Source organism: Hemiscyllium ocellatum, chromosome 4 (assembly GCF_020745735.1).
Source record: "Hemiscyllium ocellatum isolate sHemOce1 chromosome 4, sHemOce1.pat.X.cur, whole genome shotgun sequence".
NCBI lineage: Eukaryota > Metazoa > Chordata > Chondrichthyes > Orectolobiformes > Hemiscylliidae > Hemiscyllium > Hemiscyllium ocellatum.
Genome location: NC_083404.1, coordinates 48,766,953 through 48,785,577, shown reverse-complemented (window position 1 = coordinate 48,785,577; position 18,625 = coordinate 48,766,953).

The following is an 18,625-nucleotide window of genomic DNA, read 5'->3' as shown; positions in this document are numbered from 1 at the left end:
GGTGAGAGGGGAAAGATATAAAAGAGACCTAAGGGACAACATTTTCACACAGAGGGTGATACGTGTATGGAATGAGCTGCCAGAGGAAGTGGTGGAGGCTGGTACAGTTGCAACATTTAAGAGGCATTTGGATGGGTATATGAATAGGAAGAGTTTGGAGGGATATGGGTCGGGTGCTGGCAGGTGGGACCAGATTGGTTGGGATATCTGGTCGGCATGGACGGGTTGGACCGAAGGGTCTGTTTCCGTGCTGTACATCTCTATGACTCTATGACTCTATCAAGAGATTATTTTTGCTATTGGAAGAGTAGCATTGTACTGAATTGCTTTCCATGCCTTCAGTAAGTGTGTTTCTCCATTTAAGGATTGTCTTGTACACATTTGTGCGGGATTTGCCTGATTTCTTTAACGATATCTCTGGATTATTAATCCAAATTCTTGTCACAAAACCACTATACTAACGTACACTGCTCAGATATATTGGAGACAAAGGCTAACTCTGCATATCTGATTAATATTACCTCTTACAAGCCCTTGATCATCTGTGAAACATGGAATAAGTTTTCTTCTGACTCCAGCAGTAGAAATTACTTTTACATCTGCCTATCACCTAGCCAAAGAAACAAAGCTAACAGGGCTGGCTGTTCCTTTACTGTTGAGTGGTCATGACCAAAGCCATAGACAGCCGTGGGATTCTGGTAAAATGCAAGACATCATTTGTTTGCATTTGTTCAGAATACAAATTGCTTCATGTTCAAAATAAGTGATGCTGATCATTTATCACACCACTGTGAAATTTGAGACTCTGGCCTCACATCTTTGTGAAGTGTAAGGGTAGAGTTGAATAAATATCTTATGGGACATAGAGCAAAATTTTCCTATCACCTATCTGTGAGTTTTCAGGCAGAGTTACTTAAGTTTTGCCAGACGACTTACCCACCCACTCCCAGTCTGTCTGCAGTTTGCAGGAGACAGATAAGACTGTCCACTCTTACCCAACTGAGGTAATTAAGTACTGAACTTTTGGACACATAAGGGCTAATTGCTGCATGGCCATAGTTTATATATCAGTATGGGGTGGTGGGGAAGAGGGGTAGGCCTCTGGGGATGGGGCAGATTGTTAAGTGTGGATATGCTGTGCTGGGACATTGGCACGAAAGTTAGAGGTACACCTCCCTTACTGGTCTCCTTTCATGATTGAGTGAATCCCTCACAAGGTATTCCTTCTTCCAACCACTCTCCCTGACCTCCCCCAATCCCCAAATGCTGAAGCTTCCTCTCTGCCTTGCCTTATCATCACAATTCCCACATCATTCCTGACCCCTCTGTGGAATATCAACACGAACTCATCCTGACTTTCTGGTTATAGTTTCAAAGGACCACTTAAAGTCTCAAAGAAAGCCACAGCTCCTAGTACCACCAGTGGGACTTAGAGAGCTGCTGTCAGATTGGCACACAGCTCTCTCAGTCATGACTCCCAAGTAAGGGGTGGAAATTCGATCTCCAGTCAATTAATGCTGCAGGACAATGGATTTCAGTAAGGATGTGTTCCCTGCTGACTGTCCTGACATAATTAAAATTCCCCTCTTTGAAAATTTAAGTAGGCCTCTTGAACTTGCTTGGCTATTCAATTCGACTGTCGCTGATCTGTACCTCAGCGTCATTTTACTCACCTTCGTTCAGTATCCCTTCATAGCCTTAACAAACAAAGACCATAAAATGCAAATACAAAAAGAAACATCAAATCCAGAAGCTTATGTTGCTTATATTATGAACTAATCTTAAGGTGATAATTGTCAAATCTAATATTCAGGGAAGAGATTTGTTCTCATCACTAAGTCCAGTAAAATCGTAAATTTATTCATAAAGAACGTTTCATTTAACAATCAGAGAATTCCTGCCCAGGGGTTCCAATAACATTTAAAAGTCACATGAGGCTCCCTGTCTCATAGATACCTATTAGCCAACCTGGTGTGGTACTTACATGTAACAGCATACATTCTCAGTACCTCGAGAGTTCTCAGGAATGTACACCCTTAACTGGAATGCATTCTTTCTCACCCAGTAAATTCTGTTTTCTAAGCAGCCTGGGCAGGTTCTCTAAGTATTCTGGTGACAAGGGTGTGGTGAAAATTGCTCTGTTTGTACAGATTGTGTTAAATTTTACTTTAACTTCCATTTAATGTCATTTTTTCAAACACAGAGGTCTGATTTATAAAAGTCTTGCTGACACGGGGAGTGCTCACTGCTCTACTCTATAACTATTTTCTCATGCCATCTCTCTTGCATGTTAGAACGATACCACCACTGTTTCATTGCTATGGCTGCGTGGGAGGAAGTCTTATGAGAACAGACTCCACCTGTCAGCACCTCTGTGCAACATTGCAAAATTTATACAATAAATATGTTTTAAATGATTCCTGTTTCTCTATTGACTCATCAAACTTTTCAGCCTTTGTGGTACATTTGTTCTTTTATGTGAATTAAATCTACGTCAAGAACTGAAAGAGTAAGACGATGATTCACAGTTGACTAATATTTGAAAATTGCTGCCACTAGCACAAATGAGCATCTTAGATATGGGAGTTTTGTCCTTGTCCCTAATTTCCTTTTGGTCTGGCTGGAACTCAAGAATCTCACAGAAGTAGGCCATTCAGCCCATTATGATGAACAAAAAGACCTCGAAGTACAGGTTCTTAGCTCCTTGAAAGTGGAGTCGCAGGTAGATAGGATAGTGAAGAAGATGCTTAGGATGCTTTCCTTTATTGGTCAGAGCATTGAGTATCAGAGTTGGGAAGCCATGTTGCAGCTGTACAGGACATTAGTTAGGCCACTTTTGGAATATTGTGTGCAATTCTGGTCTCTATCCTAGAGGAAGGATGTTGTGCAACTTGAAAGGGTTCAGAAATTATTTACAAGGATTTTGCCAGGGTTGGAGGATTTGAGCTTTAGTGAAAGGCTGAATAGGCTGGCCTGTTTTCCCTGGAGCATCAGAGGCTGAGGGGTGACCTTACAGAGGTTTATAAGGTCATGAGGGGCATGGATAGATAAATATACAAAGTCTTTTTCTTGAGTTGGGGAAGTCCAGACTGGCATTGGTTTAAGGTGAGAGGGGAAAGATTTAAAAGGGACCTCAGAGGCAACATTTTCATGCAGGGGGTGGTGCGTGTATGGAATGAGCTGCCAAAGGAAGTGGTGGAGGCTGGTACAATTGCAACATTTAAAAGGCATCTGGATGGGTATATGATAGGAAGTGTTTGGAGGGATATGGGCCAAGTGCTGGCATATGGGACTAGATTAATTTAGAATATCTGGTTGGCATGGACGAGTTGAACCGAAGTATTTGTTTCCATGCTCTATTACTCTATGTCTGTGTTGGTTTTTGAAAAAAAAGCCATCCAATTAGTTGTAGTTTTATTCCTTTTCAAGTATCTAGCTAGTCACTTTGAAAATTAGGATCAGACCTTGTTTCCGAGCCTGTTTTCTTGGTTTGGGGGTAGGGAGGAGAGGGGAGAAGAGTCTAATGTCTGCGTAAGGCAAGTTTCTAGTGGGTTTCCTGTCATAACAGTGAGACGACCACTGCCAAGGCACGGACGGTGGCTGATGCTGTTGTGGGATGTCTCCAGAAGTAGTGGGCAGAAGTTCCAACAATAAAGAAGACAAATGCAACCCAAACCTGTTGGTAATGAATTTCTCGAAACCTCAACTCTAGCCCAGGACTAAGTAAAGGGTAAGGCAGTGAGGGCCAGAAGAAAAGATGAGACACGTCTTTAAAAAAAAGATGTGCGGCCATGGACTAGCACCAGGAGGCTTTCCACTGCTACCCAAAGTTCTACTGCCAACTCTGGCCTGGGGAAATCATGGAGTCAACAGTAGACACAAGGCATGTAGTTCACTAATTGTCATGTACGAACAATAGAAAGGCTGCTCGGATGGTGAAGAAAATCTAGGTGAGGGCAGGGATGTGGCTGTAGGCCTCTATGGTTGACCACTATAATTCCTGAGCTCCACAGCAAAGAGTGTTGGTGAACTATTTCAAATGAGTGCGAACAGAAATGACAGCCGCTGTCCGCACCCTCACACCTCCTCTGCAGGGCTGCCTGGAATTGATTGAATAGTTTCTGTCCTTTAGTGCAGGCACACTGAAAGACAAAGGAAGGACTTGCATTTATATATTACCTTTCTCTGCCAGGGTATTGAATTGGGGAAGCCAATGAAAGAGACGATTTGATGGGGTGAACAAGGATTGGCTGATCTGTGATGCCTAAGCCTTTAGAAACTCTACTCAGCCCAATCTTTGAAAATAGGAGACAAGGCAAGTGGTTTCCATGTCCCTCTGCCAGAGGATTCAGACAGCAGAGACGATTGTCTGGATGGAGGTTTCTGAAAAGAATCCCTTTTCCAAGCAACGAGCTAGCGTTTTCCAGAGCCTGGTCAAGGATGAAATGGGCCCCTAACCTCCTCTGACAGCACAGTGCAGGTAAAGACACAATTCAGTGATTATAACACACCAACATCTTGCATTTACATAGCAACTGGAATCTGATTAAACATGGTGCAAGTCACAGTTCCTTTACACTGAATCACATCACAGAACTATAGAATGATTACTGGTTGAGCTGCTTCCATGGGTTGCACTGACCCCATGGATACAACCCTATGTTGTTGAGTTCATGTGGAGTCTGCCTAGTGTCTGTTCTCTCAGTGAAAGCTTCGGGTAAAAAATGAGGTCTGCAGATGCTGGAGATCACAGTTGAAAATGTGTTGCTGGTTAAAGCACAGCAGGTCAGGCAGCATCCAAGGAATAGGAAATTCGACGTTTTGGGCATAAGCCCTTCATCAGTGAAAGCTGCTCTCTTGAACTAGATTGTCCCTATTCTGAATCTGCTGCATCTCTGTCTTTACCTCAACTTAGAAAACCCTGGCCTGGCTCTTAGGTGTTCATACTAATGTGCAGAATATTGATGTTTATATTACAACTTTCTAGCAATGCTGTTCCATTCTCTCTTCTCAGCCTCAATTGCATGTGACTATTGGTGTCAGAACTACATCATCATATCTTTAATGTGTGCATTCTAATTATACTGCCGTTACAGCACAGAAGGAGGCCAGTCAGCCCATGTTATTCATACTGTGTCTCTGAAGAAGCTATTCATCTAGTGCCATTACCCCTGCTTCTTCCTGTAGCCCTGCACATTTTACCATTTCAGATAATAACCCAATTCCCTTTTGAATTACACAAAGGAATGTTAGGGAAGATGACTGAAGACTTGGCCAAGGACCTTGGTTTTCAGAGCATCTAAAGGTAGAGAAAGAGAGGCAAGAAGGTTTGGGTAGGAAATTCCAGAACTCAGACTGGGGCTGCCAATGGTGGAGTGATTATCATTAAAAACACAAATAAGGAGCCAAAAATGGAGGAATCCAGAGGTTTCAGATATTGGCATATCCAGAGGAAGTTACAGAGTTGCAGGGGTGGGGTACAATAAGGAGGAGAACTTGAAAACAAAGCCATTGCTAGACATGAAGGCAATGTATCTTAGAAAGCACAGGGCAGCTGACTGAATGCAATGTAATCCAGTTATGGGGCTGGGCAGCAGTGCTTCAGATAAATTTACAAATGTTGCAAGATTAGTCACCAGTCAGGAGAGTAATAGATTGTAATAGTATAAACTCAAAGGTTCACAGAGTTTGTGCTGATCTAAGTACTCTTGGTCAAAGAGAAAGGGTTCTTCAATTGACTTAACTACTCTGAGATTAGAAGGGTAAAAAATCAGTTAAGGTTTATTTTTCTAATCATTATCCTATTACTCCTGTTAAGAAACTATGTGATGGTTCAGATGTCATTTTTATGACAAGATCAGGCATGAGTACAATGTCTTCCACAGCTGAGCATGCCAACTTACTATTTACTTTTGCTGGGGAGGAAGGTATAGGAAGAATTCCTCACCTGTTACCCCAATCAGTCACTGGCTGTAGGGTGTTGGGGCAGGAGGAGAGAGAAATGACAAAGAAAGCTAACAAAAAAGTCCATCTGTGCTATGCAATAATCAATAGAATGTGGGCGGCACTGTGGCACAGTGGTTAGCACTGCTGCCTCACAGCGCCGGGTTCAATTCCCGACTCAGGCGACTGACTGTGTGGAGTTTGTACGTTCTCCCCGTGTCTGCGTGGGCTTCCTCCGGGTGCTCTGGTTTCCTCCCACAGTCCAAAGATGTGCGGGTCAGGTAAATTGGCCATGCTAAATTGCCTGTAGTGTTAGGTAAGGGGTAAATGTAGGGATATGGGTGGGTTGCGCTTCGGCGGGTCGGTGTGGACTTGTTGGGCCGAAGGGCCTGTTTCCACACTGTAAGTAATCTAATCTAATCTAATCTAAACAGAATTATTGCATTAGAGAGGAAATAAAGTGAAATAAATTGTTATCATGCCCATGTGAGACTTAATCCTAAAGAAATCCTTTTAAATAGAATTGCGTGGCTAACAATGATGTTGAAACTGAAGAACTTCAGAGATTGTACCTGTTTTTGCAGTTGGCATGGAAACTCTGCTGTAACTCACTAGAAATCAGTAATTCCTACTGATCTATAAATGAAACTAATTTGAGTTCAGCACTGCTGGTTGCGGTTTATCTTTGAGACAAGAACAAGCAGCACAAGTCCCCCGTGGTATTATTCAGAAGACCCTAGAACGTATTGTACAAAATCTGAGAAAAACAAATTCATAAAAGTAAATGTGTCTTTTTTATTTCAAATTTCTGCTGACTAGCAATGATTATGATCAAATTGTAAATGTGTTTGTTTGGTTGTGGTTGCAGCTTTGAGTTGCATTGTTCAAAAGATTTTTCATGGGTTGGTCCAACCCTGATCTTTAACATCAATGATACTTTCCTGTACATGTTCCAAAAAACAGCAAAACAAAGGCCAGAGCAATAATTACAGTCAGGTGGTTTTTCTTTGATTAAAAACTCCACCCATAGTGTCAGAAAATAATAACTTTGCTGATTACTGTTTTTGAGAGAAAAACAAACTGTCAGGGCAGCACTATTTCTGAAGCTCCCCATGAAATGTTTAGCAGGTAAAGTTTCAGGTTTTTCAATTGCTAGCATTCAACTCCAGTCCTTACAGCCTGCACACTCTCACTGATTATACAGTCAGCAGCATTTGCACAGAGCTGGTTAAATGCATCTTCAAATCCCCAATTGTCTCTCATTCATGTTTAAGTGAAGCTTGTTTAAATGTGTAATGTTGCAAACATTAGTATAATGTTTGGTCTGCAATGAACACATACCATGCATCGTTAATTAAGCAGACAATTTTATAGTCATGGTTTTCCTTGTTGTAAGCATTAACCTGTTAATTGTTCAGCTGAACAGGTGACTGCTGAAGCTTATGTTTTCCTATAAATGCTAGAGTTTGGACACTCAGACACCTGAGACCAGAAAACCACTATTGCCAGTGAATGTTAAACATTCTGTCAATCTCAAAATGTTTATTTTACCTTTGCTTCCTGTCATTTTCCTCAACTCATCACCTCCTTTCCAGTGATATTCAGATCATCATTGAATACCTCAGCTCATGACCAAACACCACCACCTTGGCTATCTGCAGTGGTATTGACAGTGTTGTTATACCTGGAAATGGAAGTCCTGACTCATACTAGTTAAAGGACAGTTCACCAGGATTAGAGCTGAGTTAGCTAGTTAAGCAGAGACAGGCTTACCACCACCAATTATGTGGGCACCCACCCGCAGCATGTAATTCAATTGAATTCCTTTCTATTGTCCTGACCTGTTCCTTTAACATTTTGAAAACTTTGATCAGGTTACCTATTAACCTTCTAAATTCCCAGGAATACAACTTAGTTTGTGTAATCTCTCCTGATTTAGACTTTGAGATGCAGGTATGCAGATAAATTTATGCTGCACTCCATCCAAGAGCATTGTATATTCTTTCCATGGTGTAATCCCTGAACTGTTTGCACTGTTCCGGCTATGGCCTAACCAGAGCTTTGCAGAACTGAAGCCTGACTTCTGTTCCTGATATTCCAGTGCCAGCTTTCATGAGTCTTTTCCAATTTCTTTTGTATCTGGTCCTGGTATTTTAATGATTTTGTACCTGAGAGGCCCACATCTCCTCTGATACATGTCCTTGTTTTACAGGCAGAAGTTGCATCCAATTACTGAAAAGCAAGGTCCTGTAAACAACCATGAGATAAATATCAGAACTTTCAGAAGAGGAAGGCGAAAATTTGGATAAAGTTACAGTGGCATGGCATGAGGAAATCCAAAAGAAATTCGGGGTCCCACACCCTCCTCTATCACATTCAAACTCAAAGATCAGCCTTGTTCTTTTTCATATTGTCACTCAGTGACTGGAATTGGATGAAGTACTACCGAGTGTGTTTACTAGAAAATGATTTAGTTGAATCATAACTTTACCTACATGTTGAGTCTCTGTGGCTCAATATTCCATTTCTTTTCTTATTTGTTGCTCTGATGTCGTTTGAATGTATTAACCATTGAAGATGGTGCAGTCTCAGTGGGATGAATGGCCTCTTTCTGCACAGTAGGGATTCTATGATTCATTGAAAACCTATTTCAAAGTCTTAATAGCTATTTCAGCATCATTTGGTCTTATGTTCATTACCTGTTTTCCAATCCAACGAACAGTACCTTATACTGCCTGCATCAAACATTATCCGTAATTGTTCTTCTCAATCAGATAAAATGGGAGATCTCCTCATGGACCTACAGATTCTGGCAAGGTCAACAGGTGATGTTTGTGAGTCACATCCTGATATTTGTGATAGAATATCAGTCCTGTTTGTTGTTTGTGTGAGGTTTAACTTTATTGTCTCCCAAAGTAATGCTGCAGAAGATCATAGAATTTTCAGCAATAATTTATTTATAGCTTGATATATGTTGACACTATCTTCATTCTAGGTTCAAACATCCGTTCCCTTCTGCCTCCCTTTGCTTAATCATGTGACTTTGGTTTCATTGCTACATCATCGACACGATCATTATGTGTGCTTCTGATGTCAATCCAATTGCAGTACATCTCCCTGGACATTTTCAGCCTCTTTTTGTTTACATTCAAAATATCTCTCCCAGAAGTTTCAGAACATGGTTTGTATATGTGGTGCTTTGGCAAATATCCCTGATCTGGTTCTGAATTCATTCTGAGATCAAGGATCTTTTGCATTCTCCCTTCTGTCAATGTGAATGTTTTTTTTCTCTCTCCTGGATGGTTGTAAATCTTGTTGTCTCCTCTTCATTCTCAGTCATTTCTATTGGATTACAATTTCTCCACTTATTGTGTTCTTACTCTGAACATTCCTTCTCTCTTTTTATCTCTTGTCCCTACCTCCACCCAATAATCCTTCTGTGATCATTCTCAGTGATGTCATTGGATACTTTACCTATACATTTGCAATAGTCAAGACAGACCTCATGAACCTTAATTGATGATGCTGAATTTGGGGTGACAAATCAGCAATGGGCAATTTCAATTTTAAACTGCAAATCCATCACACAATTTAAAACTTTTTCACATACCCATGCTACTCCCAAAGCCTCTTTCTCAATTGCTGTTCTATCTGTATTAGCAGTCTACTACCATAAATAGACTAGTCTACACTTTTCATCTTTCTGTACTTGAAAGATTATTGCCCCAGTCCTGTTGAAGATGTATGTTTTACTACTGAAGTCTATAAATGTAGATCATTGCGTGTCAGGACTTCTGAAAAGATCAGGAATTTTGACTTTGCCAGAAATCTTTTCATTGTTGATGTTTCAGCATCATTGGTGACTCCATTGTAAAAGCTGTCGCATGTTCATTAACTTCTATCACTTTTTGTAGAGACCTGCTGACTTAATTAACTGCCCCAATGAATCTTTTAATTTTAGTCATATTGCTGGATGGTGGGACTTCTCTTGGTGTTGTTTTCTTTCACAGTCGCTTGTAGTTCCATTGTTTTGGTTAGTGTTCCAATTTCAGGGTTTGCGAACTCATATCTTGCTTTGCGTTAGACCTGCTTTCTATAGGATTTTCATTCCTGTTTTAATTATTGTCATGTTCCTTGTTTTGTGGATCTGTGTCTTAGTATGTTACACATGTAGCCACTTAAATTATTAGTGCTTTCTGAAGTATTGACTTTATGTTTTGAAAAATTTACCAAAAGAGGACTTCTGACTAATTTTGCTAAACTTTCATCCACTGAAATCGTTGGGTGAATCTCATGATCGACTATTTTGTAATCTGAGTAAAATCATACAGATCCTTATTGAACTATTTGCTGTTGGTACCATAGCCAGACCTGAAAGCAATCTTTTTGAACTAGTAACCAGTGAAATCAGTCCTTGTCATAATATATTCTCCATTTCTTCTTTAATGTTTTCCAAGAGTGATAAGTGTATATTTTCTTCATGTATGGATTACAGATAGGTTTCAAATCATCCCAATATGCAATTGATACTCTGCAAAATCTCAAATGTAATTTGGGAATCACTTCAAAATTAATTTGCTTGTTCTATATTTACAATATCATCAACATTACAGGTTAATTTTAACTTTTAAAGGTATTTCTGTTTCATAGATTCTGAATGACATGGAGGGGTTTTGATATTTGTTTTCCCTTATATCTTAGCTTTTCCATGAGATTGACTTTAATGATACTCCTTCAGGATCTTGAAATTTCATTGATCAATATCATCAATGGAATGTGAGCACTCAGGTTTGAACAATGTACATTGTAATGTTAGTTTGATAGGTCTGGAATTTCAATATTTTACCTTCCAAGAAGGTGCAAGCTTTTGACTTCTTGAAAGCTTTACCCACATTCAATTATCATTCTCGGAGATCAAAAACATGGATAGCATTTACAATGGTATTGGTGCTACATCAACCATGGAAAGATGAGACCTGATGGTCTGAATAATTTGTTTTGCTTCATAGTTCTTTTGAGAATCTGAAGAAGCCCTGAGCTGCACGTGACCTGTGATTGTCATTTAATTGTTTAGGCCACTTAAGTTGCCCTGATGATGCAAAAACAACAGCTCCTATATTGGATTTAAACTGTGGAGTGTCACTTGCAGTTTGACATCTCAATATTTATTTTCAGAATCGTTGATTTCTCCACAAAAAATTCTGATGTTGTGGTTTTTCAATCACTTGATTATGTTGTTACTTTAAGAATTTCTTACTTTGTTTTCCAGTTCTCTATATTTAAAATGAAGGACTGCTTTAAAATGACCTGATTTTTCACAGTTTCAGGTGAATTGGCCATGCTAAATTGCTCATAGTGTTAGGTAAGGGGTAAATGTAGGGGTATAGGTGGGTTGCGCTTCGGCGGGTCGGTGTGGACTTGTTGGGCCGAAGGGCCTGTTTCCACATTGTAAGTAATCTAATCTAGTTGTTGCACTGTACTCTTCTTGCTGGACACTCTTCCCATTTGTGTGTTTTGTTTTCATCATATCAAAGACATTTCCAATGAATTATCTCCCTTGCAGCCTAAGAAATGAATCACTTTGTTTGATTTTTTTTCAATGGCACATCAGTTTCCCCCCAAACAACCATATTTCCTATGCAAATTTCCATTTGCCTAAGGATTTGCAACTTTCTCTAATGTTAAATTTTCTCTGACTTGTAAAAAGTCTAAAAAAGTCGTACTCTACACCCTAGCCAAGATCTGTCATGAATAAATGCTGCCTTCAACCCTCATAAATAAATGTCTCTGTCAGTATATTAACCTAACCCTTTCAATAACTAAACTTTGACAAATACTGAAATGGGCATTGAACATCCAGTACACCATATAATGCTGTGCTCTGATCAATATCAATGTCTTGCTAGTATGTCATTAGCAAAAGTTCCTACAATGTAAATTAATATATGACCTAGTCCTCCGCCTTTCTTATCTAACCCTGAAGCAGCCTGTACATTGTGAACCTTTTCTTCTGATTCTCCTATTCGTGGCAACATATTTGGCTGGGATGTTGCCACAAGTTACTTCTGTGCTTCTCCTGAGCCCTCTAGCTGGGCCTGTATCTGTTACTGTCTGGCCCATTGCTAACTGCTTTGGGTCTATTACTCACTGCTGTCTGGTCTCTTAGTCTATTTTCCAGCCTTTTGCTGTTTCACAATGTCTCCAACATCCTGGTGAGTCTTTGAAAACATTTGCATCTCCTTCTTGACCATGAGATTCACTTTAATTACTGACTTTGATTTTTTTTTAGTCTTTTCCATTGCCAGCATATTTGGTTGTGGTGTGAATCCTAACATTATTTAGTCTCCCAAAATATTGCTACTGGAGACTGTGGAACCTTTGCATGAGCTCTTTATTTACAAATTGATATTTATACACACATTACTTTCCCATCAGGTTAGAGCTTCTTCTACATTCCAGCTCAAAATACTTCAGCATGCGGCTCTGACATGATTACTACATCATCGTCATTGTATATGTTTCTGATGTTAAGACCATGACTCGAAGATTTTCATTCCCCAAAGCTCAAGAGAGCTGAGTGGTCAATAGTTTTGAATAATGTCATTGGAATTCTTAGAGCTAGCTCTGGATCAAGCCTAGACATGAGGTGAATCTCTCCTCTCTCACTGACTGAAGACTGTTATCAAGTTCATACCTTTGACGAGTATTTAAACCACTTTGCAGAGTTTGCTGATCCCTAACATAAGTCATCCCAGCTGTTGACACTAATTAACAATCCCAGATAGGCTACCTTCTGTGACATATGAAAATGTTATGTTTTCAGGAATGTTATTTTTAATTTCAATCTGTGATCTTTGACATATAATTTACCATTAGCATATGAAGTTGTTTTTATGTTAAAAATTGTTAAGTTCTTTACAAGAAGCAGCATAGGTATCCAGCGAAGAGTAGGACTGAAGACTGGAGGGCTAAACGTAAATGACCAAATACTCAGCAGAACATGTTGGTTCCTGTGATGCGAGAAACAAATCAATGGAATGCAAGCACTCAGGATTGAACAATGTGTGTTTTAATATTAGTCTGATAGATCTGGAATTTCAATATTTTACCTTCCAAGGAGGTGCAAATGTTTATCTCCTCGAACGCCTTACCCATATTCAGTTACCGTACTAGGCGATCAAAACCGTGGATAGCAGTTACAATGGTACTGGTGTTACATCAGCTGAGGAAGAATGCTCTGAATGATTCGTTTTGCTTCATAGTTCTTCTTAACTCAGAATCTGGAGAAGTTCTAAGTTGCTGGCAATGTGTGTTCCACCTGATAGTGGAATGTTTAATGTTGATAATGGTGGATAAACTAAATGAAGCAATTTCCCACTTCCTATACCTGAATGTATTGGATCAACGGACAGGAAAACATTGATCAGGATAGATGATGCATCCAGTGAGAGGATTCAGTCAATTTTTTAAACATCACAGAACAAAAACTTGAAAGTGTCCCTTCCAGGGATCCTTCTTCCATTTCCAATTATTCCTCATTCCATTTGTTCAGGACACCTATCAAACAGAAAAACCTACTCAATTAAATTTCTTATCAAGTTTAGTTCCTTCCAGAAACAGCAAAAAAATTCAAATTTTAATAGCAGAAGACCGAACGAGGATACATAGCAACATAATTATATATTTAAAGTCATTTTGATAAGTGAAATATTTATAATTTTAAAAACCATTGAACATTGTACTTTTTTTTGAAAAATGGCTTTACAAGATATTAAGTGAGATTAAACTGAATGAATTAATTATTCAGGTTTGAGTAACCTAAGGAGCTCAGTTTCACACATTCCCTTTTAGTCTGTTGGATTCCTCTGTTAATGATCAGTTGGCTTTCATGTAATTACTCAACAATGCCACTTCAGCTGATCTGAGTGGATGGATTTTGCTACTTTGCAGCAGGTCTCAGCACCACAGTGTGAAGGAAGAGCTAATTGGCCAGGGTTCTGCTTGTTGATCCCTAGCACCTCTCTTTGAAACATACTTATGGCTGTTGGGTGAGAAATAAATCAGATTTGGATGAGAGACCTCCCCCTTGTCAAACAGTTGTACCCACTGTTAGGATTTACACTTACAGTGTATTACTGGAGCTCATCCAGCAACCATTGAACCAACCCTAACATGGAGTAGGAAAGAAATTAAGAGAAAGTTAAGTCTGATAGAATGATATTATTATAAATTGTGAAGTTTATAACATTATAATGTTTGGAAATTTATCTTTAAATTTTGGGTAAATATGACCAGTTCAGAAGTCTGCACAAGGTTTGAAGGATTTGAGTGAGACAGAGAGGCTAAATAGGCTGGGGCTATTCCCTGCATCGTTTGAAGCTGAGGGGTGACCTCATAAAGGTTTATATTATCCTGAGGGTAAATAGACAAGGTTTTTTTCCCCTGGGTTGGGGGAGTTCAGAACTAGAGGGCATAGGTTTAGGGTGAGAGGGGCAAGATTTAAAAGGGACCTATGGGGCAACGTTTTCAAGCAAAGGTGATGCATGTATGGAATGAGCTGCCAGAGGAAGTGGTGGAGGCTGGGGTACAATTACAACATTTAAAAGACATCTAGATGGGTACATGAATAGGAAGGGTTTAGAGGGATATGGGTCAAGTGCTGGCGAATAGGACTAGATTAACTAAACAAGTTGGACTGAAGGATGTGTTTCTGTGCTCTCCATCTCTATGACTCTATAACGTTAAGCTTGATGGTTTGATTGCTTGAAACTAAAAAGGGGCTAAGATTGTTATAATAGGGAAAGTGTGCAAGGTATTTACATCTGTAGAAAATGGCAGCAATCTCTTGAGTTCTCAACAGGTAGAGTCTTCTCAGGTCCTTGAAAGGCATTTAGTCATTGGTTGAAAATGTTTGAAAACTTTCCATTTAAATATAAAATTAAAGCAAGTTGGAATGTTAATTAGCATTTCTACCCAGATGCAAGAATAATGACTTTCACATCACCATTGACTGAGCGATGTAGGAAACAACGTTTGAGATCAGGTCATAGGCTTCCTTACAAACCAGTGACTAGCACAGAGAAACAGACAGCATTTTTGTCTAGTGGAGAGAAGAGGCTCTTTTGTTTTTGTAAAGTACAACACCTGGATGCTCTAGTTAAAGAGATACATTTTTTAGATGTCTCAGGATTCCAGGAGATTTGTTTTGGCATGGCCAGGAGGAACATAAATTTATCATGGCCGGCTTTACTACTGGTAGTAGATTTAAGAGACTTCCTGAAAACTGAGGAAAGAAGCTGGAGACAATCACTTGAAGCAAAATGGGAATCCAGGAACAGCTTGGAAGATGGCAGCAATGGTGGAGGATTAGGTAAAAGGAATTTAATTGTAGAGAGAGTGCACATATATAAAAGGGGAATTTTGCTTTCTGTAATTTAAAGTATTAATACCTACAAAAAGAAAATTGGGGGTCGATAGTAATGTGAAGTAATCAGACCAGCCATAATCTTATTGAATGGCAGAGTACACTCAAAAGGGCCAAGTGACCTACTCCTGATCCCAACTCACATTTTTCAAATCAGTGTTTAGTCAATAGCATTTTAAAATAATTTGTTACATAAAAGTTTAAAATTCGAAATCTTGACATCTTTCTTTCAGCAAATAAGTGGAAGATCAAATTTCTTTTTTAATGTTATCGGTCTCTATGGAGATCGTAACAGTATCACACTTAGAATGTAATCCAGTCAGCTCATTCAAGTTAAGTCAAGTAAAGAAGACTAGAAGAATGTTATTCACCCATGTAATTATTATTTCTTGTTTGATTTAACCACCAAAGGATAAACACATGAGGTCCTCTGGATAATCTGAGACCTAACATGTATAAAGTGGTGAACTAAATTAAATAGACCAGAATGTTTCAACTTCCACCTATTATATTTCTTGTTGGATTTTGGCTAGAAATACAGTAATTTCCTGAAGTGTCACAGAAAATAATTAGCAGAATATTATGGGGAAAATAGTCTGTTACCAACAATCAAGAATCAACAATCGTGTACTAAAATGTCTGCCCTTTTATAGTTATTGTGGGAATGCATTTTGTCTGCACCACAAAAGGATGGCAGGATGTGAAAAAGAGATGGCTTATTTTTATTCATTTACAGGATGAGAATATTGCTGGTCTAACTAACATTTATTGCTCCTCCTCTTGAGAAATTGTACTGAGCCGAGTCCAGGGACTGACTCTTTTAATAAAACCTCTGGGAATACACCTAACCCTGACAAAACAGACCAGAAATGTTTCTAAGAATGCGCCATTCATTCATCCCTTTCTGCACTTAACCAGCAATGCAAATTCCACCCCACCCATGACTTCCACCCATCTAAAATTCCACACTAGGCTCAAGATATTACTCAAGTAACTTTTCTCACTAATTTTCTGTCATTCACCATTCTTCTAAGATGTCAAATACATCACATTGATTATCCTGTGTGCATTCTCTCAGGTTGTATATATTTACAAGGAATAATAAATTCTTGAAACTTGACATTGAGGGTCTGCAGATTATCCAGGAAGAGCATAACCAAAACTTCCCCAGATCTCCAGCAGTAAGAGGCTTATAATAATCAGGATTTGATTCTCTCCCTGATTTTTATTCAGCAACTCAGGGTATTTGAAACAAGCTGTAAATCTGTCACTGGGACTCCAACTCAGGTCAACACAGTTCAAGGACTGAACCAGAGCATTTCCCTGAACTGTATTGTTCAGGGACAGTGACTGGGATCTTAACAGCCGCATGTAGGCAGCTTTGGAGGTGGCATAGAGGTTAATTATAGAAAAGGAACACATTGGACCATCTGAAGAAAGTGAGGACTGCAGATGCTTGAGATCAGAGGCGAGAGTGTGGTGCTGGAAAAGCACAGAAGGTCAGGCAGTATCTGAGGAGCAGGAGAATTGATATTTTGGGCATAAGCCCTTCATCAGGAAGGGCTTATGCCCGAAATATTGATTCTCCTGCTCCTCAGATGCTGCCTAACCTGCTGTGCCTTTCCAGCGCTACACTCCTGACATTGGGTCATCTGCCAGATACTATTCAGCATTTGAGTGATATTGTTGCAGGAATAGTCTTGGTCACCATTGAATGATGGACAGATTGGCAATGCCACTGAGATCTTCCTAGGAATGGATGGTCAAGGTTGAGACCAAAAGCAGCAAATTCTGGATACGAGCTCTTAGGAGCAGTGTGGGTTCTAGCAAGAACCCCTTTTAATTCCCAGCCCTATCTTGCCAACTCACCCAGAACAGATCCTTTTTAACTGGCAAGCTTAGAGTCATAAAGTTGAACAGCGTAGAAATAGACTCTTCCGTCCAAGTCATTCATGTAGACCAGTGAACCTAAGTTAATCTAGTCCCATTTGCCATCATTTGGCCCATATTCCTCTAAACCTTTCTATTCGTGTATCCATCCAGATGCCTTTCAAATGTTGTAATTGCACCTGCCTCTGTCACTTCCTCTGGCTGCTCATTCTATACACACACCACCCTCTGTGTGAAAAGATTACCCCTCAAGTCCCTTTTAAATCTTTCCCTCTCACCTTAAACCTATGCCCTCTAGTTTTGGATTCCCATACTCTGGGAAAAAGGCCTTGATTATTCACCCTATCTGTGATCTTCATGATTTCATAAACATCCATAAGGTCATCCCTCAGCTTCCAATGTTCCAGGAAAAATAGGCGAAAGTGAGGACTGCAGATGCTGGAGATCAGAGTCAAGATTAGCGTGGTGCTGGAAATGCACAGCAGGTCAGGCAGCATCCAAGGAGCAGGGAAATTTATGTTTCCAGCAGGGAAATCTAGGGAAAATAGCCCCAGCCTATTCAGCCTCTCCCTATACATCCAGCTTCCATTCCCCTTAAACTTGTACAGCTGGTACAAGGCACTCCATAACAGGTTCAAATTACTCTTTGCTGAGATGATGACTGCATTTACTTTTATAAGGACCAACTTCAGACTTTCCAGGAACATTAGTATTTATCCAAGAAGATTGGGTGACAATTTGTGAAGATTTGACACAGCTTTTCCAAACTACTGAAGCTTCATACCAAGAAGATTGAATGATCTTCTGTCAAGAAGTGCCTCAGCTTTTTGAAGAGATTGATCAGCTTCATGGTACTCCCCCTGTTGCATAAGGGTTTAGGAACTCTGGAACAACCTTTCAGTTATGCCATAAAGCTGCACCCCAGTGGGTATATATAGCACAACATGGGTGGAATTCATTATTGGAAGAGCGAAGAGGAAGAAATGTTGAATGAGTGTTGAGAATATTCTAATAATGTAACTGTAAGATTACGACTGGTATATCTCACATTGCCATTCATATTACAGAACCACCCCGATTATCCAAACGAGACAGGTGGGGGAGTATTTTGTTCAGATAACTGATTGTTCAGATAACTGATCTGATCATAAACAAAGGAAATATTGCCAAGCTTAAATGGAACCCATGACACACAGCCTCAGCCAGAAACACTGACTTGTGTGTTATCAAATCGAAAGACACTCTGGGACAGGGCGGAGCAGTCTTTGCTGTAGTTTTTTGTGGAATCTCAAATGTCTGCCTGGGTTTCTGCCAGTGTCTCTGCTCAGAGCCGCACTGTTTCACTCATTTGGGTCATTGAACAAGGTA